The sequence below is a fragment of the Trachemys scripta genome, chromosome 21, assembly GCF_013100865.1.
Source record: "Trachemys scripta elegans isolate TJP31775 chromosome 21, CAS_Tse_1.0, whole genome shotgun sequence".
Taxonomy (NCBI): Eukaryota; Metazoa; Chordata; order Testudines; family Emydidae; genus Trachemys; species Trachemys scripta.
The window spans coordinates 1,085,333-1,111,561 of record NC_048318.1 but is presented as its reverse complement, the minus strand read 5'-3'; the positions used below and the strand labels follow the sequence as shown (position 1 = coordinate 1,111,561).

At 47.2% G+C, this 26,229-nt stretch overlaps 1 protein-coding gene across 6 annotated transcripts in view; it reads left to right on the top strand.

Moving 5' to 3' along the window:
• PKNOX2 (PBX/knotted 1 homeobox 2) overlaps positions 1 to 26,229 on the top strand; it is a 645,653-nt gene that overhangs the window by 38,859 nt on the left and 580,565 nt on the right. Inside the window, exon 1 of one of the 6 annotated variants that reach the window (XM_034754695.1) lies at positions 25,476 to 25,602. The exons of the other annotated variants lie outside the window; for them this stretch is intronic. The gene's annotated coding sequence lies outside the window, so the exon portion shown is untranslated. Of the gene's footprint in view, positions 1 to 25,475; positions 25,603 to 26,229 lie in introns of those variants that run through there. 6 annotated transcript variants of the gene reach the window in all.

Here is a 26,229-nt window from a genome sequence, read left to right as displayed (position 1 = left end):
AGGCATCCACTGGGTTCTCCCCATTTGAACTCCTCTATGGGAGGCAGCCCTGGGGAATCCTGGACCTCCTGAGAGAGACTTGGGAAGAACAGGAGACCCAGATCAGGGGTTCTGTCCAGTACGTGCTGCGGGAAGGGCTCCAGGAGCTGTGTACCATGGCGCAGGAGAACCTGTTGCGGGCCCAAAGCGCTTAAGAGAACCAGTACAACAGGGGAACAAAGATGAGGACCTTCAAGCCCAGAGACTAAGTCCTGTTGTTATTACCCTCCTAGGACTCTAAGCTGCTGGCCAAGTGGCAGGGCCCCTTCGAGGTAACCAGATGGGTAGGCCCTGTCGACTACGAAATACGGCTACAGGGGTGTCGGAGAGATGCACGGGTTTACCACGTGACCCTCTTCAAGGCCTGGAAGGAATGAGAGGGCCTGATGATCTCCCCGTACTACCCAGAGCCCGAGTTGGGGCTGCTGGCTGACGAACCCGCAGAGCCAGGGCCGGTGGCAATCGGCCAGGAGCGTGATATCGAACAGCAGGAGCAGGTACAACGGCTAGTATCTTCCTTCCCCACCGTCTTGTCTGCCCAGCCAGGGAAAACGAATGTGATGAGCCATCGCATTGACACCATCCCCAGCCAGAAAGTGAGAGAGAACCACCGCCCGCTCCCCAAGAAGATAGGGCGGGGGATGCAGAAGGAACTAGAGATGATGCTGGCCCTGGGAGTGGTTGAGGAACCCAGTCAGGTTCTGCATTGACTTCAGGAAGGTGAATGGTATCTCGGTTTGACGCCTACCTCATGCCCCAGGTGAACAAACTGCTTGAGCAGCTGGGCAATGCATAATTTATCTCCAGCTTAGATCTAACTAAGGGATATTGGCAGATCCCTTTGACACCAGCCTCCAGAGAGAAGGCCTTTCCTACACCATTTGGCCTCTACCAGTGCACCATGATGCCTTTTGGTTTGCATGGGGCCACCACCACTTTCCAGTGGCTCATGAACCAAATATTGAATCCCCACAATTTGTACGCCTCCATGTACATCGACGATATTGTCGTCTATAGCAGCAGCTGGGAGGAACATCTCCAGCACCTCGCCAGCATACTACGAGCCCTGGGAGATGCAGGCCTCACCGTGAACTTGGCCAAGTGTCACTTGGGACAGCAGGAGGTGACATATGTGGACTACACCGTGGGTAGGGGAAAGCTACTCCCCTTAATAGACAAGGTGCAGGCCTTATGGGACTACCACACCCCCATGACAAAGAAGCACGTACAGCAATTCTTAGGACTGGCAGGGTAATCTTCATTGTGCAGGTGGATAAAACATACAGTTCAGAAGCTCAAAAGGCAAGACCCTGGTATCAATAGCAATATCCTGTGTGGAAAGACTGCATGCTCCTTCTCCATCCTGATTATTAGGGTAGTGCCTAAGTACCAGCCAAGAAGGGGGCCCCATTGTGCTGGTCAGTGCATAAACGGAGCTGTAGAGGGTCTCTGCCCTCAAGAGCTGACAATCTAATTAGACCAGCCAAACGCAGGGTGGGGGTGGGGGAGAACATCCCAGCCGATCGAACAACGGGATGGCAGCAAGCAGTTTTAGGTGGGTTTAGTTAGGAGGGGATCAGCTAAGTGGGAAGAAGAGTGAAGAGATGGGGGAGGTGAAAAGAGAGCAAAGGGGGAGTGGATGTGGGGTGAAGCTGAAGTGAAGAGACTGTGAAGAGGGAGGTCTCTGGAGGTCTCTGCTTTTGCTGCTTCTGCTGACCAGAATGGATCTTCTCGGCGGACTTTCCCTAAGGTCACATGGCAGGGGGAGGGGAGGCTCCACCTTGTTCTAGTGTCCCCAGAGTGCTGCGGGGGCGGGGTGTCTCCCCTGCACATTTCTAGCTTGGTAGGGAGGGGTGGCCCTGGCTCTGGACCCTGTTTTATCCCCTCCCCCCCAGTGCTGCAGTGTCTGCTTTGGCTGCTTCTGCAGCTGCTGGATCCAGATCACCAAGGTGATGGCCTGGTCCAGCCACATTTACTGGCATGACAAGATAGATGCCCTTTTCTCTGCAGATGCAGCAGCTGGGAGATAGGGACAGCAGTCAGGAATCTAATGATCTCTTCACTTACTTTTGTTTCCGAAACACATATAAATGTTTGCCCTACCTGGATAGTGTTGTTACACGCACCTCCCAGCAGGACTGTCAGACATAGGAAAGCAGGAGAAAGAAGACGGTTGTCTTACCAATTCGTTTTTATTTTTACTGGTATTTGTGTCTGGCAGTTCATCCAATGGAACTGAGAGTAGATGTACACACTGAAAAATGTCTATTGTGAGTTATGTGTGCATGAGCACAAACACACATGCTTTGGCGCTTTTGTTTTCTGCAAGTGTCCAAGTACTTGAGCTTTGCTAGTGTGCCGGCTCAAGAAAAGCAAATGTTTAGTTTGAAGGCTCAAATATTTGCCAAAAGCAAATTCTGAATTGCATATTCAATTATAAAATGATTTGGTGCAGTGTTCGGATAGTTACATAAATCATGTGATATATTAGTTCTGTGCCCCGATTGGATGAGTTGTGTAATTTACCAACCCAGTGCAAATTTTGAACTACAGATATCACAATTGTGTATGCTATTAGAAATTTGCACTGTTTAGTTACAGTGTGACTTTCAAATTATGTGTATGTTCCAATTGCAAATAATGCAATCAATCTGAAGACCAAGAACTATTTGCTGAAAAAATTGCAAATAACTGTGAAATTCTTCAATCACTTCTTATTCCAAATCTGTCCCTGGACAATTCCTACCTGGAAAAAAGGTGAAATTTATCGAATAAATTACAAGTTGTAAATGAACTTGTTCAGCTGTACTATACAGATAAATAGTTTCAATCAAAAATCCCTTATGACATATTGTAGTGAAACTGATTCAATATTTAACAATCTAATTAGTATTGTTACAGCTTTGGGAGTGTCCATAAGGCAGCGCCAGTGGGGGGGGGGAAAGTGGCTGACTGCTGAGCCCTGAAGCAATTCGGCTGTCTATCCCTGCTCCGTAGACAACAAAAATCCTCCATAGGATTGTCAGTTATGGAAATTGGGGGAAAATAAAGTGATAAATCAAATTTATTTAAATAAACTTTTCACTGGTAATGGATGGGAGCCTGCGGTATGTACATGGTGCATAATATCTTTGTGCTATGTTAAACAACCCTGGCTGTATTCTAGTTGTTTTGGTTAGGCCTAGCCAGATTGTGCAGGCAAATAGTGAAGGTATCTTAAACACCCAAGCCCCCTGCCACTCTCCCCTCCCCGCAAAATCCCACAACACTATAGAATTCTACACAAGAAGCAGTATTTTGAGAACATTAAGGTTGCAAAGTAAATCACTCCGAAGTCACAAAAGCCAAAGTTACAGTAGCCTTCAGCTACGTGGTAGCACGTTCTATTATTTCTGCAGGACCTAGCCTCATTCTCCAGACTGTCTCCTGCTATCCTCCAGATATTACACTGGCCTTAGGCTCAGGATCGGCAATTTCCCACTGCTGGACCAGTAACAAGGTTAAGAGCCTCATGGGGAATGGGGGGGATAAAGGGGCTCTTCAGTGTAGCAGACAAAGATATAACCACCTTGCAGCCATTGGATTTTGAAGAAAGACAAATTCAGACTGGCTGTAATGTGCAAATTTTAAACAGTGAGGGTAATCAATCACTGGAACAGTTTACCAAGGATCGTGGTGGAATCTCCATCACTGACCATTTTTAGGTCAAAATTGGATGTTTTTCTAAAATGTATGCTTGTCGTAGGTGAGACTGCCCTGTAGCACCACCTGCTTAGTTAGTGTGGCATTGCAGGTACTCCCTGCCTCAGTTTCCCTTTTCAGAAAGCCAGTAACTCCACTTTAGGCTCTCTTGACACATGACTGAATGATACCATTCTGGGGGCTGGTTTATTATAAAACTTCCTACCGAAGAGTCTGTAACAAAAAGTCCCAAATGAACAAAAGGCGGTTTGTCCCCAGTGCCCCCAGGGTTATCTCTGTCTCTCTGGGTGTGGCTGCACCGCAATTAGACACCCACGGCTGGCCCGGGCCAGCTGATTTGGGCTAGGGGCTTTCATTGCAGTGCAGATGTTTGGGCTTGGGGCGCAGCCAAAGCTCTGGGACCCTCCCACCTTGCCAGAACATCTACACTGCAAAATGAAACAGCTCTGAACCCCGAGCCCCGCGAGCCTGAGTCAGCCGGCACGGGCCAGTTGCGGGACTCTAATTGCAGTGTAGGCATACCCTATGTCTCTCCTTTTGGCAGGAGCCCCCGCCCTCCTCCAGGAGCTGGATAGTTCAAACAGTCATTGTCCCTCTCCTTACCAGAAGTCCCCAGCTCTCCTCTTGGAGCTGGGTTGCAATTCAGCCCACTGTAGGACCTTAGCTAGCTTCTCCCTGAGCTGGCCCCACTTAGGCCTCAGGTCAAAGGGTCTGGCGGCAGCAGAGCCACCTACTTCTGGTGTGAGGAGGGAGGCCGCATTTATGCTGGTTCCCTTTTCTTAGCTGAGCCCCAGTTGGTTGGGGACGGGGGAGCTTGCCCCACCCTCCCTGCAAGGCTCCAGATCCTTAAAGAATCAGTATCAGGATTTCCTCCTGAACACTCCTTACTCCCAGGACCACATCCCCTCTCTCAGGATCTCTCAGGTCCTTGTATCTATGATAGGACCTTTGAACTCTTAAAGAGCCATGCCAGCTTGTACGGTGGGCTGACCGCTAGGTAGTACTACCCTTAAGGGGCAGAGTATGCATCACAATTCTATACTTCAAACAGGAATTATTTCAGGGACATTCTCTGGCCTGTGCTATCAGAAGGTCAGACTAGCTGATCACAGTGGTCCCTTCTGGCCTTGTGGTCTAGGAATTATCCAGGAAGGCAAGGAATGGGAGCGTCATCGCATTGGAAGGGGGTATTCCCCAGCTCTCCAAAGGGGAAATCACTTGCTTCTAGCTACATTACAGACCCCACAACAGTGACATTAATATGTACAGAAAAGCTAGTGTACCTCATTTGTAGAGGTTCCTAAAGTCAGTTATTGATAGAAGGGCCCATTGTGATTGGCCTGTGCTATACAGGAAATCAGATTAAACAGAACGTCCCCAAAATAATTCCTAGAGCAGATCTGTTAGAAAAAAAACATGCTTGATTTAAAGATTGCCACTGATGGACAATTCACCACAACTTTTCCTCTCCAAGTCCTGTGAAGTTGCCCAGGCCCCGGCAGGCATTAGCCCCAGTCTGCGGTAGGAACTGCAGACAATCAGCATCACACATTATCTGAGGAAGTCAGTGGCAGCACAGAAAGGGAGAGGGCTGGATACCATACATGTGATGAAATGTTTTGCATACAGCAATCTACACAGAAGTCTCGGTGCTGAAAGCTTTTCACTGTGTGATACAGTTAAGTGTAGACAACTGCATCTGCTCTTTGCCCACCCCTGCTCCAAGTTACATTTCGTGCATAAATACTTGTGAATAGCACTGTGGTGCAAGGAGAAGTGCTTAATGATATGCACACCCAAATGTTCATGAGCTTGAAGGATTTCTACTGCTCCCACTAAGCCACCCCAACCAAGAGGCTGGGACCACATGCCTTCTAACCTGCTATACAGGATGCAGTGCCTCCAAGGCAGAGGTGGGCAAACTACGGCCTGCGGGCCACATCCGGCCCGCGGGACCATCATGCCTGGCCCCTCAGCTCCTGGCCGGGGAGACTAACCCCCGGCCCCTCCCCTGCTGCCCCCCTCTACTGCTGCCGTGTGGGCAGCACTCTGGGCGCCGGGGTTGCGCGCTTCTGCAGGGCAGTGCGGCAGCATGTCTGGCTCCAGCCAGGCGACAGGGCTGCCAGACATGCTGCTCTGAGCGGCATGGTAAGGGGCCTAGGGCCTGGGGGTTGGATAAGGGGCAGGAAGTACCGGGGGCAGTCAGGGGACAGGGAACAGGGGGTGGTTGGATAGGGCACAGGTTCTGGGGTGGGGGCGGTCAGAGGATGGGGAACAGGGGGAGGGAGGGGTTGGATAAGCATGAGAGTCCCGGGGGCCTGTCAGGGGGCAGGGCAGTCAGGGAGCAGGGGGGGTTGGATGAGGGTGGGGTCCCGGGGGGTGGTTAGGAGCGGGCGGTCCCGGGAGGAGGCGGTCAGGGGACAAGGAGCAGGGATGTTGGATGGGTCAGCGGTTCCGAGGGGGACAGTCAGGGGGTGGGAAGTGGGAGGGGTGGATAGGGGGCAGGGGCCAGGCTGTTTGGGGAGGCACAGCCTTCCCTACCTGGCCCTCCATACAGTTTTGCAACCCCAATGTGGCCCTCGGGCCAAAAAGTTTGCCCACCCCTGCTCCAAGGTTAGCATGGGCCAACACTGGCCTTAGAACTGCCGCCATATGCAGAGTTCTCTGAACTTCTTCGATTGGAATTATCCTGGAGAGTCTGAGAAGTGCATTGTGGAGGGAATCGGTGCATAGGGAATAGCTGGGACCCAGTGGGCAGAATGGAGTACCTCTTGTCTCTGTTTAGGACAACTACACCTGCATTTCCCCTCTGTGATCCCTCGAGGGCACCCACTCTAGGCACCAGACTCCTGAGTTGTCCCCTCTCTTAGGGGGGGACCCATGTCTCTCACCCCGCTGACCAGGGTTTTTCCAGGGGCACAGTTTCTTGCATACACTGTGATATCCCCAGCAAGCCAGACAGCCTTAACAGGCCAGCGTCTGCACTTGGCTTTCTCTTCAAAGGCTATGAACAATGTGATTGCCTGCAGTTATAAGGGCTGTGCAGCCCTTTCTAAGCAAGCACATTTATTCTTAAGGTGAAGGCATGATAGAGGAAACACATTAAAAACAACAAAAGAACCTACACGCATGCTAATAAGTTACCAGAGATCACCTTCCAACTCCAGCAAGGGCTCTGGTAGGGGTCGGTCCTTCAAAAACCCACCCAGGGGGTTTTCTGTAGTTACAAGTTCATAACTATCTTAGCTCAGAACTCTCACATCCCCATGAGTTATTCCGTCTCTCCTTTCAACAGCTTTTGCATTTGATATCCAGTCTCAAGGAACAGGTAATCAGCAGACAAAGACCCTCTCCTCAGCGTGTGGCTGCAAAAGGCTTGGTTTTTGCATAACTGGAGGTGGGGAATTTGCATTCATCTCCCCCTAGAGATTCCCAGGACAAACCACTTGACACGGTTTGTTCCAAAAGTCCATCCTTGTCTAGCACATTGTTCAGTACAGTCCTTTGACGTTCCTAACACTTCCCTGGGTTTGCATCATATTTCCCCCTAGCGAGGCTACATGCAATCCCGCCATAATACACAGCCTTTGCATTGAATACAATGGACTCCGAAGACACTTCAACATAATTCAATTTGGTTTTTCAAGATTATTGCAAGAGATTGCCACCTCTGTCACACCTCTCTTGGGTGCCGCCTTCTGGGTGCCAGCATTTGCAGCAGTCAGCTCGGCTAGAATGTTTTCCATGCTTATACCCAATGGGCTGTCCAGAGGGCATGAGCAGGAAGTGTTCCCATCAAAAGGGCTCGGAGGTGAAGCTTTCTATGTTGGCTTTTGATCATGAAAATTTGCTCCGGCGGCATTCCCCACCCCAGCCCCACCCCCACACCAGCTGTAGTAGCCACTCGTGCACTAGTGAGGAATAGTGCATACTAAAGTTGGGCGATTCATGGATTTTTTTGATTCTTTGGAAGGTTTGAAAAATTGAAAAAATCATTTTGGGTGAAACTAAAAACAACTTTTTTGAGGCTTTTTGGTGAATTTGAAAAATGTTTTGAATTGAAATTGTCTGGGAATGTCAATGAAGCATTTCCCTCCGACCCACCACATTTCAGTTCAACTTTCAGTCGTTTTGACAAAAGCAAGCAAAGGATCCCCAGAACTGTCCGCAGGAAGAAGAGGGCCAGAAAGCGGTGGTGCCACCCTTTTAAGTTTTAAGTCAGTGTTAGGGCCCTCACCTGCGATGTGGAAGACCCCTGTTCAATTCAATGGCTGCTCATTGTCATTACGAGTGACCTGCCATGGATCAGTCAGGCCTCTGCCCAAGTGGGATTTTCTGCCACTTGAGGGGGAAAGCCTGCTTTCAGGAAACCCAGGGGCTGTTCCATTCATTTAAGGAGAAACTGATAAAAAGATACGGGTGCCTGAGGCATCTCTTGTGGAAAATATAAGGCCTGCAGATCTTCACCCCTTTATCTTAGTAGGTATTGGCCATTTCCTCGCAATCCATCTGAAGACCATTTCCCACTCTCCGCCACTAACTGCAAGGCTGTGACATGGCTGCCACAGTGCACTCAGCTGATGAGGTGAGGTATTTAGCCACACGTTTCCAGTACAAGAGGTAAATCTGAGTGCAGCTGTTTTTATCAGCTGGTTTTCTGTGCCGCTGACCTTCCTCTGGACCTTAGTGGATGGAATGTGACACCAGTGAATTGGACTGGGGTAGAATTACAGATTAAAGAGTTAGAGATGAGGTGAGGCCCTTCTCCAGAGGCAGTTGGAATCAGTGCGCAGTGTAGCCAGAGTTCCGTTTTTTACATGGCTGCCTTTTTTAATGCTTTTCTTAAGATAAAAGAGGCCCTGATTTGGAATGTGTGCTAAAAGATTCATGAGTGTTCCACATCTTGAATAATTCTACCTGTAGAAGCCCCTTCATTGTACTTTCTTTTCATGTTATAGAGAACATTTGAAGACTACAAGGTTGACAAAAGGAAAGTCTCTGAAGTGATGTTTGAAATCATTTCACAAGAATTAATTGACAAGCTTCCCAGGCTGGGGTTATGGGGAGTGTTGAGGGATTATAGTGGGGAAATAGGTTGTTTTGTAAGTAGGAAGCATTGCCTGTGGGGGGGGGGAGGTTGGGAGTGGGGGAAGGGCAAGTGGGAAATTAATTTGATTTTTTGACAGTGATTCAGAAGCAGTATTTCAAAAAGCCAGTTTGAAGGCTCTGGTCTCGGGATTCGTTGTGCTGTGCTTGTGGCCACCACTAAATATGTCACAATCCTGAGATCATTGCTGTTTTTCAGTGAAACCAAGTATGAAGCTTTTTCAGATACTTGAGTGTATGGCATCTTTTAAGCGTCGTTTGGCTAGGAAAAGGAACCTGTCAATTGGGCTGTCTGAACAGAGGCAGACGGTGGGGTCGGGACAGAAAGTCTGCAAGTTTGGGACTAGCAGTCACACAAATACTATTCTGAAGTCAGGAAATGGTATTTAACAAATAAAAATCTAGGTAAAACCAAATATTTCTTAACTAGCAGCGGCTCTTAGTATTGCCCTGGCTACATTGTAATTTAGGAAAGCAGTGGATAGAGGAGATCTCCCTAATGGAGTTGACATTCAATATCGAATGGATGGGCGGCTCTTTAATCTTCGACGTCTCCGCTTGAAATCTAAAGTCTTCAGGGCGTCCATTACTGATCTTCAGTATGCTGATGATTGTGTTATCCTTGCGCACACAGAATGACCTTCAGTCCATACTGGATTTTTTTGCACAAGCTTACCTAGGTTGACCAGATAGCAAGTGTGAAAAATCAGGACAGGGGGTAGGCACCTATATAAGAAAAAGCCCCAAATATTGGGACTGTCCCTATAAAATCGGGACATCTGGTCACCCTAAGCTTACCAAAGCCTAGAACTCTCACTCAATATTGAAAAGACTAAAGTGCTTTATCAACCTGCTTCAGGCCTTGCACATGACCCACCACAAATCACCATTGAGGGTCAGACTTTGGAGACAGTTGAGCAGTTTTGCTACCTCGGTAGCCAACTTTCTCAGGATGCAAAAATCGAGAGTGAGATCCAGCACCAGATCCAGCGCGCAAGTGTTTCCTTTGGGAAATTGCTCCAATGCATTTTCATGGGCCGTGACCTATGGCAGGACACCAAGATCCAGGTCTACAAGACAATTGTTGTTCCTACACTCCTATGGATACGAAACCTGGGTGACCTATCGACAGCACCTCAAGAGTCTGGAGAGCTATCATGAACGATGCCTCCGGAAAATCCTTCACATCAAGTGTCAAGATCGCCGCACTAACACCAGCATCCTCGCTGAAGCCAATGTCACCAGCATTGAAGCAATGATCCTCATGCACCAACTTCGCTGGGCTGGACACTATGTGCGGATGCCAGACTCTCGCCTCTCAAAACAAGCCCTCTACTCTCAGCTCACCCCTGGTCAGAGATCCCGTGGTGATCAGAGGAAACGCTACAAAGACACACTGAAAGCGTATCTTAAGAAAATTGATGTGGACATCACAAGCTGAGAGTAGCAAGCCACCCAATGGCGCCATATCCTCCATCAGGCAGTGGCCCGCTTCGAGGAGAAGCGCTTTGCCCTCAAAGCTGAAAAGAGAGAGAGAAGGAAGGAAAAAGAAAGCACTTTCTCCCAGCAGGCCACTGGCCTGCCAGGAAATGTCTGCACCTACTGCAGGCGGATTAGTGGTTCCAGGATCTGACGCATGAGTCATCTCAGGACCCATATGTAAATCCATGGTAGAGATCGTCTTCGAATTGAGGGCTCGCCAATCAATCAATCGGATAAAGGAGAGTGGTGGTTGTAGTCTAGCCCACCGACTTGTCACTGCCACATCATATGCAAACTCAGAGCTAATTTGCCCTCCGCTTGCATTCCTAAGCTTCTATAGGCCATTTTCCTATCAGGCAAAACAGGGTCTCTTGCATCCCGAGTGCAAGTGGGTATTCTCTGGTGGGTCTCTGTGGTCAGTTTAAAAATTCTTAACCAGCTCTAAACCTCACGTCTTCCCATCCTCCCACCCAGAGTCCTCAGCCAAGCTCCATTCTTTTCTCATTTCCCCAGGCAGATCTCTACCAGCCAAATTCTAAGCTTATTTTACTAGGAGTCCATGAATACTTAAGGCACGCCTACCAAGGCCTAAAATGTGTACAAACAGGAGACGTGTACATGTGGTCCTTCAGCCATCAGCTTTTTAAGACATGAACCAGTGAAGTTTGGGAGACTCTAGGTTTCAGCATCCCCTTCCATGGAGGAGGAGGAGAAAGCTGGACTCAGGGAATTTGGTCACGTCTCTAGAAAGGAGAGAGTATGTGGGGAAAAGCCAGTGACTCAGCTCTGTCTATGTGTGCACTGTCTGCTCTGCCTCTCTTTCTCTCTCACTATTTTAAGATTTTATACTGCTGCCCATCACCAGGGTGTCTGTAAAATCAATAGCACTAAGAAAGTCCCTAGTAAACTCCTGCAGTCTTTGGAACATCTCCCTTTACTGGGCCAGAGCTCTGCTCTGGATAGGTTTTTATTAGGGCTGTCAATTAATCACAGTTAATTCATGTGATTAACTCCAAAAAATTAATCACGATTGAAAAAATTAATCGTGGTTAATCGCACTTATAACAATAGAATACCAATTTAAATTTATTAAATATTTTTGGATTTTTTTACATTTTCAATATTGATTTCAATTACAACACAGATTACAAATATATGCACTGTAAAAATGATAAACAAAAGAAATATAATTTTTCCATTCACCTCATACAAGTACTGAAGTGAAGTCTCTTTATCATGAAAGTGTAACTTACAAATGCAGATTTTTTTTGGTTATATAACTGAACTCAAAAACAAAACAGTGTAAAACTTTCGAGCCTACAAGTCCACCCAGTCCTACTTCTTATTCTGCCAATCGCTAAGACAAACAGGTTTGTTTATATTGAGGGGAGATACTGCTGCCTACTTCTTATTTACAATGTCACCTGGAAGTGAGAACAGGCATTCGCATGGCACTTTTGTAGCTGGCATTGCAAGGTATTTACATGCTAGACATGCTAAACATTTGTATGCCCCTTAATGTTTTGGCCACCATTCCAGAGGACATACTTCCATGCTGATGATGCTCGTTAAAAAAATGTGTCAATTAAATTTGTGACTGTACTCCAGGGGTCGGCAACGTTTGGCACGCGGCTCACCAGGGTAAGCACCCTGGCGGGCTGGACCAGTTTATTTACCTGCTGACGTGGCAGGTTCGGCCGATCGCGGCCCCCACTCGCCGTGGTTCGCCGTCCCAGGCCAATGGGGGCGTCAGGAAGCCACGGCCAGCACATCCCTCACCCGCACCGCTTCCCGCCGCCCCCATTGGCCTGGGACGGCGAACCGCGGCCAGTGGGGGCCGCGATCGGCCGAACCTGCCCGCGTCAGCAGGTAAATAAACTGGCCCGGCCCGCCAGGGTGCTTACCCTGGTGAGCTGCGTGCCAAACGTTGCCGACCCCTGCTGTACTCCTTGGGGGGAGAAATGTATGTCTCCTGCTCTGTTTTACCCACATTCTGCTTATATTTCATGTTATAGCAGTCTTGGATGATGACCCAGCACATGTTCGTTTTAAGAACATTTTCACAGCAGATTTGACAAAACACAAAGAAGATACCTATGTGCGGTTTCTAAAAATAGCTACAGCACTCAACCCAAGGTTTAAGAATCTGAAATGCCGTCCAAAATCTGAGAGGGACGAGGTGTGGAGCATGCTTTTAGAGTCTTAAAAGAGCAACACTCTGATGCGGAAACTACAGAACCCAAACTACCAAAAAAGAAAATCAACCTTCTGCTGGTGACATCTGACTCAGATGATAAAAGTGAACATGCATTGGTCTGCACTGCTTTTGATCATTATCAAGCAGAACCCATCATCAGCATGGACACATGTCCCCTGGAATGGTGGTTGAAGCATGAAGGGACATATGACTCTTTAGCGCAATTGGCCCATAAATATCTTGCAATGCTGGCTACAACAGTGCCATGTGAACGCCTGGTCTCACTTTCAGGTAACATTGTAAACAAGAAGCAGGCAGCATTATCTCCTGCAAATTGTAACCAACCTTTTTTGTTTGAGTGATTGGCTGACCAAGAAGTAGGACTGAGTGGACTTGTAGGCTCTAAAGTTTTACATTATTTTATTTTTGAATGCAGTTTTTTCGTACATAATTCTACATTTGTAAATTCAACTTTCATGATAAAGCGATTGCTTTACAGCAGTGGTCCCCAACCTTTTTCGTGGGGCGGACGCCGGACGACTAGCCGCCGAGGACCGTGGCCGCCGGATAAGCAGCCGCCGAAATGCCGCCGTGAAGCGACAACGTCAAGAGGCGTCACCTCTAAAATGCCGCGGTGAAGCAGCGTCATCAAGAGGTGTCGCTGCCGAAATTCGGCGGCATTTTGGCAGTGGCACTTCTTGTCGTTGCCGCTTCTTGGCGGCATTTCGGCCGCTGCTCTTCCGGCAGCCAGTAGGCACCACGTTGGGGACCCCTGCTTTACGGTACTTGTATGAGGTGAATTGAAAAATACCATTTTTTTGTTTTTTACAGGGCAAATATTTGTAATACAAATAAATATAAAGTGAGAACTGTACACTTTGTATTCTGTGTTGTAACTTAAATTAATAAATTTGAAAATGTAGTCAACATCCCAAAATATTTAAAATAAATGGTATTCTCTCATTGTTTAACAGTGCGATTATTTGAGCGATTAATTGTGATTAATTTTTTTAATCGCTTGACAGCCCTAGTTTTTATTGCTTTTTTTTGCTTTGGAGGTAGTGGCTGTAGCGGGTTGGGTCTAGAAGGTTTCTGAATTGTGAATGTCACTGGTAGGAGCCTGTTTTCCCCTCTCCTTTTCCCCTTGCTTTCGTTGTCAGCAAGAGGCACTTCTCATTCCTGTGATTCCTTTCTCCTAGGAGCTGTTAAACGCAGGCCAGGGGTTAAAACTCTCCCTTTTCGTTTTGCCTGTTGAACACACTGGGGGTGGGGGTGAAGTCCCAGCAGGGCACCTGTGGCAGCCATTGCCATATACCACACGGAGTGCTCCTGTAGCTCCCGTAGCCATGCCCTGACAGAGCCAGGAATGCTGGGTACTCCTGTCAGAGAGACGCCAACAGCATGGCTTGGTTTTGGCATCGTGTGCCAGGGAATTCTGCAGGGCTCCCGGAGGGCTGGGCAAACTTGCTAAGACACTTTTTGTCTTCTGCTACTTAGCTGGGTCGTTTTGTGCTGTGCTCCGATCTTCGATTTCACTCTGCCCAGAAGGTGGAAGAACCAAAGCCTTGTCCCAAGTCTGTTTGCAAAACCCTCCGTCCGCTCAAACATCCACTTTTCTGAAACTTGATAGAGAAACCCCAAGGCTGCCATAGTGGGTGACGCTAGCTGGAGGAGAAACAATAAAGCAGTGTATTATAGGCACAGGCCCCACAGTAGCTCTCTGGTTCCACTCCAGAAGTGGGGCAGGATCTGTATTGTATCTGTACACCCCAAAGCCCCACATCTTGCTTGGGCTGGGGCGGAGATGCCGGCACATCTCATGGAGCAAGGGGCTGAAGGCAGTGGCTCAGGAGACAGCAAGAGCCTCCAGTCGCCTGGATGACTGGCAGTGGCCCTGAGGCACCAGCTGCTCAGTGAGAGACACTGACCAAGCTCGCTGCTGTGTGACCTGGGGCCATTGTCCTGCAGGCGATCCAAGGGGACAGAAGCAGGCTGTGTGGGCCTGTAGCGGGCTTCTCCCCTAGCCCATCACTGGCACCAAGGCCTTAAACTGGCATCAGAAGCTTTAGGAAATGCTGCAAAACCTCGCACTTTGAGAAAGCCTTTCGTCCATAGGTGACCAGTCCTGCCACGGCGGATCTCCATCTTCCCCTCTCAGTGGGTTTGCAGCATGCTCCCAAGGCGGAGCTAGAGAGTTTATGCTGGAATCCTGGGGACCTGCAGTGAGGAAAATGAGGTGGAGGTTCAGGGCATTGTGGTTAGTGTTGCTTGGCATTTGGTGAGGCTGTGCCACCAATCAGCCAACCTGTTTGCTGCCAGGACCCCACCATGTTCCTAGACCACTGCCAGCCCTTATCTGCTGTACACTCTATGCCAAATTCGGCCCTGCCATAGTCAGATACAGCTCCCATTGACTTAAATGGCAGCTCTACACAGGTACACGTGAATTTGGTTTATTGGCTACAAGAAGAATAAAATGGAGACAGACAAGTCCTACTCCCCAATTACAGCAGCTGCAGGGTTGCCAACTCTTGCAATACTTGGTGTTTTTCTTAAAGCCCTGGTTCCTGGAGCCATGTGCTTTCTACCCTGATCATAGCAATGTAGGGCTGGCAGGGACCTCGAGAAGTCATCCACTCCAGACCCCTGTGTTGTGACAGGACCAAGCAAACCTAGCCCATCCCTGACAGGTGGTTTGTCCAACTTGTTTTCAAAAGCTTCCAATGATGGGGACTCCACAACCTCCTGTTCCGTAGCTCAGCTACCCTGAGAGTTAGCAAGTTTTTCCTGATATCGAACCTAAATCTGCCGTGCTGTGGATTAAGCCCGTTACTTATTGTCCTGCCTTCAGTGGACATGGAGAACAATTGATCACCGTGCTCTTGGTAACAGCTCTTGTTATCAGGTCGTCCTCAGGTCCCCAAAAACGTAGGGTTTTTTAACCTTTCCTCCTAGGTCAGGTTTTCGAAACCTTTTATTATTTTTGTTGCTCTCCTCTGGACTCGCTCCAATTTGTCCACATCTTTCCTAAAGTGCGGCACCCAGAACTGGACACAGTACTGCAGCCGGAGGCCTCATCAGTGCCAAATAGAACCTCCTGCGTCTCACATATAACATTCCTGTTAATATAGCCCAGAGTCATATTAGCCTTTTTTGTAGCTGCATCACATTGGTGACTCATATTCAGTTAGTGATCCATTGTAACCCCCAGATCTTTTTCAGCCGTACTACCACCTAGCCAGTTATTTCCCATTTTGTGGTTGTGCATTTTACTTTTCCTTCGTAAGTGAAGTACTTTGTACTTGTCTTTACTGAATTTCATCTTGTTGAATTCAGACCAATTCTCCAATTTGTCAAGGTCATTATGAATTTTAAACCTGTCCTCCAATCTTGGTTTTCATTTTAAATAATGTTTCTAACCCTCATGGTTAGGGAGAAAAGCTTGAAAATGTGACCCCTAAAGGCTCAGATGCCAGAAGACAAATACCCCCCCCCCCCCAAGTTGTTACTTTTTAAAAATCTCATGAGTTTTGGGGCCCAGCCCCTGGCTTTTGGACACAGAGGCTGGTGGAGTTGCAGCGGGAGACAGAAGCAGATGACACTGCTGCAATCAAGAGATGTTTTTCTGACTGGCTCAGATAGCCGATAAAGTGCAGTCGCTCACTCACATGGCAATGTAGAAATCAGAACCCAATTATCTCATGTGACTTTTCTAACCAATCACAGCCAATCAACCCAGACTGACATTCAGAAAAGTAACACAAAAATCTTCTAACGGTTTTCAATCCATCTAAAACAAACTACCTTTGGTTGAAACTTTGTAAACTGCAAATATTTAGTGACCCTAAAAGCAGGAAAATGTGAGCAACAAAAAATTGTGACAAATATTTCTCTCAGCTAGCTGCCTGCTCAATATTTTCAGCTGTTTTCCAAATGAGGCCTCTTGCCGTGCTGGGTACCATCACCATGACTGCTCCAGAGCCATCCACTGCCCCAGAGCTTATCGCTGGATGAGGCAATCCTGCAATAGCTTCAGTAGGAACAGGATTTAAAAATATCAAAATAAAATCCCCCCTTCTCAGGGAAATGCTGAGCCTGGCTGATAGCTCATAGATCTTAAGGCCAGAAGAGACCATTCTGATCATCTAGTCTGACCTGCACAAGGCAGGCCAACAGTTTCACCCAGAAGAACAGGCATAGAGGTGAATGATTTGCCTGAGGCTGCGTACCAGAATGCAGAATCCAGGCTCCCAGTCCAGCATGCTGTCCACTAAACCACACTGCCTCCCTGATTTGGCCCCTGCTCAGCCTAACAATCATAAGAGAGACCTGACTCTACAAAGCTATCATAAACTTACGACCCAATTCTGTCAGTCTTACCTACAGCAAGTAGAACCTCGGACCTGTCATTTCAGTGGGACAACTCACGGAGTAGGCTCAACATTAATGTGAACTAAACAGAGCAGCAGTGTTATCAACCTAAGCATCCCCAAATCACAAGATTGGCTTAAAATCATGAGATTTCCAAATGATGATAAATGTTGGGTTCTCTTTATTTCCTATCTGTTGTTTTGAACCTTTAGGTCACACATGTGCCATGTTTTTACTCTGTTATCCACAACCCAGGAGGGCCAGAAACTTACTCTTTTAAAAAAAAAGGAAGCTGAGATTCTCACCAAATTACCAGTCTCTGAGAGCCAGTGACACTGTAGAGAGTCCCTGCTCCAAGTTTTAGCGAGAGTGACTCTATTGGTAATGTGCCGTTACCAGATCTGAGCCACTCCTGTAACTGCTGAATTCATTTTCAGTCACTGGCATTTAATTTAATTACCTGTGTTTGTAAAACACTTAGAAGTAAAATGCCATGTATGTACTGGGTGCTGTATTACTATTTCTTTAAATACATAACTGACACTCAGATAAATAGATAAAATGGTAATAGAAATTCCTCAGTTATCTGAATTATGCATATCATGGGCATTATGTTTCTACTGTGTTAAAACGGGAGAGTTTTTATTTATTTATATGATGGGTAAATTTAAATAGAGATCGGGGTGATGTCATCTGAAACCAGGAGGAATAGTTTGTGAAACAATATCCCATACAAACCTTAGCTGGCTGTCTTAAAATAGCTATTTTATAGTGTGGAAATGTAATATCTCTTTGAAAATGAGCACCTGGTTGGATCCTGTAAAATTAACTTCAACTGCAGCATGTCTTGGCGAATCATTCCATATGAGTTAGGCCTCACCCTCCTCTTGGTTATAGCTTATATTAATTTTGCAGTAACTGCCTGTCTCTAGCCATTTGCAAGTCATTTCTGTGGAGCTGCAGGCCAGAATTAAAATTGACCGAATCATTAACGGCAGCCACGCTGGTTGGTATTGGAGAAGTTATGATACAGCAGATGAAATATGTCTGCACTCTTGGTTCCAGTGTAGCTGGGAAGGATTAGAAGACAATTAATAAATCATTTAGTGCTGTGAGTTTAAGTAACTTCTTATTATAGGTTGCAGAGATTTATTGTGCACTGGCAAATTTCCTCCATGTTGTATCCAGTTTGTTTCAGTGATTTTTAATAAATATATAAAAAATATGAAGTGTGTGTGTGTGTGTAGAAATGATTAATTTGTAGTCTGTTTGCCAAATGAATCACAGGATTCTTTCCTAAGATGATAAAGGCGTCTGTACAAAAGACAGTGTAGATTATTAGCGTGTGGCTGACTGAGGGTGTCGGGTCATATTCTGGGGGAGAGAGGAAAGAGAGTCACTGTTAATGTGCCTCTGCACTCACCACCATAACTGCAAAGGATTGTAATGTTCCACTAACCTTAAAACATGTCTTGTAATTAAGCTCCGATAGAAATATGTGTCTCACGGCTCAAGTGAGGTAGCCTCAGAATACGTTTGGGTGGTTGTTGTCTACATCAGTGGTTTTCAAACTGTGGGACATGACCCAGTACTGGGTCGCGGAATGTAAGGCGCTGGGTTGTAGCAGCTCTGGTCAGCACCGCTGACTGGGCTGTTAAAAGTCCGGTCAGCAGTGCTGCCCGGCTAAGGCAGGCTAGTCCCTACCTCTTCTGACACCGCGCTGCGCCACGGAAGCGGCCAGAAGTAGGCCCGGCTCCTAGGCAGGGGGGCCATGGGGCTCCGCACTCTGCTCCTGCCCTGAGCACCAGTTCTTGGCCATTGGGAGCTGGTGGGAGGGCGTTGCCTGCATCCCAAACCCCTCATTCCCAGACCCACTCCAGAGCCTGCACCCCCATCCCAGAGCCCTGAACCCCTCATGCACCCCAACCCTCTCCCTAAGCCCCCCCAAACCTGGAACCCCCTTTTGCACCCTAAACCCTTCATCCCCAGCCCCACCCCAGAGCCTGCACCTCCAGCCCAGAGCTCTGACCCCCTCCCGCACCCCAAACTTCTTATTTCCAGCCCCACCTTGCAGCTGTCCCCCCAACTCTCTGCCCCAGCCATGAGCCTCTCCCACACCCCAAACCCCTCATCCCCAGCTCTGTTGCATCGCAGGCATCAACAATTTTCTTCAACTGGGTCACCAGAAAAAAAGTTGGAAAACCACTGGCCTATGGCATGCCATGTAAATGGGTCGCCATCAGGGCTTTGGTTTGGATGCTCCTGATGCTAGTGATTGCCACTAGATGGAGGGTGCAGCCCGTGAGTTACCTCTAGTTATGGAGAAGTGACAGTCTCCATAGCTAAATATCAGAGGGGTAGCCGTGTGAGTCTGAATCTGTAAAAAGCAACAGAGGGTCCTGTGGCACCTTTGAGACTAACAGAAGTATTGGGAGCATAAGCTTTCGTGGGTAAGAACCTCACTTCTTCAGATGCAAGTAATGGAAGTTGCAACTTGTTTTCCATCATGATCCCAGTCTTGCCCCCCCCCCCCCCCCGCAAATTCCTCTATAAAGGTAAATTCCGTTTTACATTTGGCAGGTGTGCTCGGTGGTTAGGGGACAACATTTTGCTCAGATTTGAAGTGATTTACCTTGGGATAAAATAGGAGAAATCACCATGCATTATCTTGCCTAGCTGCCCTTGCCAGCTGTGCTCGGAGCTGGCACCCCAAGCTCCAACCGTCAGAATTCCTGACTCCATTACCTGCTCCTGGCATCTTCTCCTTCCTCCACCCTTGCCCTACCAAATGAGATCTTCCCTGCTCGTTCCCTTTCCTCAACTATCTGCTCATAATTCTTGTGGCCGTGTCTGTAGCTCAGTGGAGAGCAAGGGAGGGAAAATACCTGAGCTGCCATAAAAGAGGAGCTCCTGTAAACTAACTCATTCTTCTTTCTAGAGCCAGGGCCTGGATTGGACAGTACTGGCCCCTCTTTCCTGCCATGCTCTCCAGAATCGAAGCTTTTATTTGATTACAGTCTCTAGCTGCTCTGGTTGCTGAGAGACCCTGAAAACACCTGTGACTGACACAGTGATGTCTGCCTGTACAATTAGCAGAAGCTGAACCATCGCTCAGAGGAGTTGGTGAGCCAGGCTCACGCCATGCCAGTGACGATACTCTAAATATCCGCATTGTTAACTAGTTCACACATTGTCTAAGTGTGTCAGAAAGGCGGGGCAAAGTCCTGTTACCAAAGCTGCACAATCTACTTTGAGTGGCAGCTCTGGGCGGAGCTTATCTTGTGGGCAGGGCTTGGAAGAGTACCGTTGCCTTATTTTTCCACTGACTCCTGGCTGTAGCAGTTTAATAACTTCTGATTGATGCAAAAGAGAGCATGTATGCAGATCCACCCCTGTACTATATAACGGGGCACACTATGTGAAAGAACCTGGAGTTGCCAAATACTGAGAAGAAGATTTTCCCCAGTTAGGGCCAGGAAAAAAAAATGTTGACAAAGGGGATGGGGCAAGATCATAGCAAGTGCAGGGCCTGGATTTCAGTATTTGTTAATTTTTTCTGTGTCCTGCAGCCTGCTTTGATAAATGTCTGGCATAGCGTCATGTCATCTGTATGTGAATGTCTGATTCCAGAATATATGTGCCTTCTCATCACAGGTAACTGAGTTTTGCTGCATGGAAAGTGGGAGGCTTCTGTTCCTTTCTCCACAAAATTCTTTTTCAGATGAGCAAAGTCACTTCTCTTTGCCTCGGTGGCTGGGCTGAGATCTGGGGAAAATGGCAGCTGGACTCCTTTAAATCGTATTTCTTGTACAAATGTGCAGTGAACTATATTCAGTATTGATTCCTCTGATTAGCTGGTATGTGTTTACACCAGAGGATTTAGTACTTGATTACAGCAGCAGCAGGTGATAATGCCGCAGAACCAATGCGGAGCTGCTCATTAGGGAAGGGCTTAGGTATTCCCAGTGCCACGTCATAAACTCACTCAGAGCAAGTAAAGGTGTCTGAGCCCTGTCTGGATTTGTGCTTACACAGTTAGGCCATGCCTACCCTACCCACCAGATCGGCGGGTAGTAATCGATCTATCGGGGATCGATTTATTGCATCTAGACAGACGCGATAAATCGATCCCCGAATCCATGCCCGTACTCCACCTCGGCAGGAGGAGTAAGCGGAGTCAATGGGGGAGCCGCGGCGGTCGACTTGCCGCCGTGAGGACAGCCAGCTAAGTTGAACTAAGATACTTGGACTTCAGCTACATGAATAGCGTAGCTGAAGTTGTGTATCTTAGCTCGATCTCCCCCCCCCCGCCCCCACCCGTGTAGACCATCAGCTGCACTCTTTCTGGTGGTACTGGCTATAATACAAGACTCCTTTTTCCAGTGTAGACAAGGCAATAGGTTTCAGAACATGGTGCTCCTTCTCTGGGGACTTTGAAGGGCTTTCCTCACAACAAGGGGGGATGCTTTTTCCAAGGATAGGATCTTTCAGAAGCCTTGACACAAGATTTTCTATAAATGCAAGTCAGTGTGGCTGGCTTTCTCTGCAGAGCCACCTAGCTCGTTTTCTGCTTTGACTCCTTGATTTTTTTCTATGCATTCTATTCTGGCTTTGAAATATCCCCTGTCAATCAGTCGCGGTTTTCGATTAATTTGGTCTTGCTGTCTATGTCCTGTACTTTTTGTATCCCTTTTCCGCAACCTGGCTTCTAGCTCACTAAATTTAACAGAAATCCTCCCAATGCCATTTTCCAGAGGCGATAGCAGGACAGAGAATATCTTGCTGATCCACTTGGGCATTCAGATGGCACTGAAAAGTCCTGCGGCTGAGAGTCAGTGGGTGCAGCAGCTATCCAGGCCCTATGTTTAAAGGAACCCTGATGACCATTTGTGCTTGTATAGGTAGCTCATGAGTCAGCCTCCTTTGAGGAGTTTTATGATGTGTTTACTTTTGATAACATAATAAAAAAAACTTGAAGGAACGTCTGGCAGTGACCTGGGTAAGCTCAGGCACAAGCAAATTCAGTGCCTAGTGAAAGAAATGTTTGACCTTTCATGACAAGCTTTAGGGAATAGATTATATGGGGACAATATGAGATAAATATCTCTGGAACAAAGGCCTAGCAAAGCCAGCAACATTAAACATGTCACTCTGGGAATGCCTGGCCAGAGCGGCGTTTCTTGGAGAAACACTCTGAGACGGGTAAGTCATTATTTTTCAGAGGTGTGTCCAGATCCCCTTCACTAGGTGGTTAAATGTGGAGTTAGGTGTCTAACTTTACGCAGTGTTGTTATAGGTGTGTCAGTCCCAGGATATTAGAGCGACAAGGTGGGTGAGGGAATATCTTTTATTGGAACAACTTCTGTTGGGGAGGGAGATGTGACGGGTTGGATCACAGAAACCCCCTTGGGAGCTGCCACCCAATGTACCAAGACTACCCCTGCTTCCGTTTTCCCTGCCAGCTCAGGACTCCAGCACCCTGTCTTGCTGAGCCAGACACTCCCGTCTGCTCCAACACAGTCCCAGGATCTGAATGACTTACCCCAAAGCTGCAAGTTTACCGGAAAACAGCTCACAGAAGTGTGCTTGTCTTTAGCACTCAGATGCCAAACTCCCAATGGGGTTTAAACCCAGACAAATCCGTTTTACCCTGCATAAGCTTTATGCAGGGCAAACTCATAAATTGTTCGCCCTCTATAGCACTGATAGAGAGATATGCACAGTTGTTTGCTCCCCCAGGTATTAATACATACTCTGAGTTAATGAATAAAAAGTGATTTTATTAAATACAGAAAGTAGGATTTAAGTGGTTCCAAGTAGTAACAGACAGAACAAAGTAAGTCACCAAGCAAAATAAAATAAAATGCGCAAATCTGTGTCTAATCAAATTGAATACAGGTAATCTCACCCTCAGAGATGCTTCAGTAAGCTTTTTCTCTGACTGGACACCTTCCAGGCCTGGGCACAATTCTTTCCCCTGGTACAGCTCTTGTTCCAGCTCAGGTGATAGCTAGGGGATTCTTCATGATGGCTCCTCTCTCCCCTTTGTTCTGTTCCACCCCTTTATATATCTTTTGCATAAGGCAGGAACCCTTTGTCCCTCTGGGTTTCCACCCCCCTCACTGGAAAAGCACCAGGTTAAAGATGGATTCCAGTTCAGGTGACATGATCACATGTCACTGCAAGACTTCATTGCCCACTTGCCAGCACACACACATACAGGAAGACTCAAAGGTAAACACAGCCATCTGCGGATAATAGTCCTTGTTAATGGGAGTCATCAAGATTCCAAACCATCATTAATGGCCCACATTTTACATAATTACAATAGGCCCTCAGAGTTATATTTTATATTTCTAGTTTTAGATACAAGAGTGGTACATTTATACAAATCGGATGATCACACTCGGTAGATTATAAGCTTTGTAATGATACCTTACAAGAGACCTTCTGCATGAAGCATATCCCAGTTACGTTATATTCACTTATTATCATGTTTTTATAAAACCATATAGACTGCACGACGTCACAGGAGACACGCTTTCAAGCCACACAGAGCTCTGCTGGTCCGACCAGCCCTGAAGAAGAGCTCTGTGTAGCTTAAAAGTTGTCTCTCTCACCAACAGAGCTGGTCCAATAAAAGATATCCCCTCCCCCATTTTGTGCCTAACTTTAGGCACACAAGTGTGAACATCTTGTTCTAGGAGTTTTTAACATAAGCTTTGCTTTCCTTACAGTTATACTGAGCTATTGGAAAAACAAACTATGTAAATAGGCAAGAATGCCATAATAAGGGACATTTTCTGACGGTTTGACTGTGTATCCATATGCTGCATTCACACTTACTTGCATTCACAAGCCTGGCTGCTGCAGTCACAGGTTCATTTACTGCAATTCCACAGTTTCTTTTGAAGAGAAAAGAGGGAGAAAGTGAACAAGGAGCTTTACTCTCTGGGGTTCGCAGGCTCATCAGCTCTGCAGAACCATGAACTTACGAAGGGAGGCCCAGAGCTTTTGTGAGAGTCCATCCTACACAGCTTGCGAGTGAGCATGGGGGATTGAATCCCTATGCTACAGAGCTCTTAACTAGCCATCCTGTAGCTGCAGAGGATCTCTAAATATATAGCTACAGAACATTTAAATGCACCCCATCTACCTCCTGCCTTTGCTGCCCACAGCAAACCCAAACAATGGACCCAGCACTTTGTTTCCAAATGCAGCTACCATTCTAATGCCATAAACAACATCCTTCCACTGAAGCGTACGGACTGCTGCTTAGCGAGGGCTGTCTCCAGTCAATTCCAACTTCCAAACCTTAGTCATTCCAGATGGAGTCTTGTGGGAGCTGTCTGTTAAAGACCAACCCTTTTTGGGGGGTATTTTTTCTATGAAGGAATTTTGCTCGAGTCTCTCAACAAAATACACATTTGGCTGCAGACTAGGCTTGGAGACTATCGGACCCAAAGGGAAGGACAGGAGTACTTGTGGAACCTTAGAGAACAAATTTATTTGAGCATAAGCTTTCATGGGCTAAAACCCACTTCATCGGATGCATGCAGTGGAAAATACAGTAGGAAGATATATATATACACAGAGAACATGAAACAGTGGGTGTTACCATACACACTATAACGAGAGTGATGAGTTAACGTGAGCTATTACCAGCAGGAGAGGAAAAAAACCCGTTTTGTAGTGGTAATCAAAATGGCCCATTTCCAGCCGTTGACAAGAAGGTGTGACGAACCGTAGGGGGGAAAATAAACATGGGGAAATAGTTTTACTTTGTGTAATGACCCATTCACTCCCAGTCTTTATTCAAGCCTAATTTAATGTTGTCCAGTTTGCAAATTAATTCCAATTCAACAGTCTCTCCTTGGAGTCTGGTTTTGAAGTTTTTTTGTTGTAACATTGCGACTTTTAGGTCTGTAATCGAGTGACCAGGGAGATTGAAGTGTTCTCCAACTGGGGATAACTTATCAGAAACTGATAAATATCTGAAAATACGGATTCCCAATGGAAGATGTTCAGCAGCCTTCCTGCTAGAAGCAGGTACTGCAGTAATTATCCTTTGGTTTCTTGGGCTGTATGCAGCAGTGCCCTTGTGCTTCAGCTAGTGCTGTGTCCAGTGGTTCTGCTGAACAAGATGGTGGGCAATGATTCTGGATCAATATATGAAGAGAAGAGCATTGTGCACTATGCATGGAAAACATAATAGGGGAGAAATGTGTAGGTGCAAACGATTGGGAACATAGATCAGATTTGGCTCAAGTGGACAATCTATGGAGGGAAGAAGCCCTCACTATCTATAGCCACGGCAGTGGAGAGCAAATAAAATGGGCTTGTTTTGTTTGGCTTGTATAACTTCCCCTTCAAACATCAGGATTTAGTCAATGGTGATTTTCCTGGACCTGATTGCTTTGGGAAGGCTCCCTGGTTCAGGACAACTGGAAAGCTCCCCCTAGATCCACTAAGACTAGTGATCCAGCTACTAATACCCCTTCCCCACTCTTAGGTGGTGCATTGTGAGGAGCGACCTTACAGTCCCTTACTGGGCTCCATCTTCATCAGCCCGCATTGTGCGTCTGCGTAATGGGGCAGACAGAAGTCGTCTGTTTTACCCACAGCAAAGGTATCTCCTGAGCAGGAGTGGTGCAGACATCCACCCCCCTTCTCCTATAAATGTTGCTGAAGGACCGGAAAAGAAGGTAACTCAGTCCTTGGCCTTCGGCCGTTCTGCCGAGACCCAGAGTAAACGTGTAGGCTAATATTAAGGACAAGCTCACATGCAGGATATTGCCAAATACGAATGACAGTGACAAATCTGGCTGGATAGTGGCTGGTTGAGTCAAGCTTCTGCTCTCTGCTGCATTCTGCTTATCTCCTTTCTCTGAAACTTGGCATCCTGAGTCTCTGGGTGATTCGGCTACTGAGTTTGATTTTAGTTTCTGTCAGCAGAGGAGAAGTAGGAAAATCCCACAGGCCTGCAGCGAAGAACTGTCTGAATAGATGCTCCCAGGAATAGTTGCCTTAGACGGTCTCCTCATCTCGCCAGCCAAATGCCTGGTGTTCAACAGTTTCTGGGGCAAGAAAATGTCATTTTCTCAATGTGTCAGGTTGTTACGTTTCCTTTCTCTGATTTCTTCTGTCTCCTTCACACATCACCACCAACAGCGCAGAGTCCGTTTCCCGCTGTGGCCGGTTACTGACAGGGTGCTCTGCTGAACACAGCTAGGTTTGCATTAGCCAGTGCAGCGGCGGTAGGAGCTCAGTCTCGAATGGAGGCAGCTCAGGTTTGGAGCTAAGGATGTGCGCCAAGGAGCTGGGGTGCACAG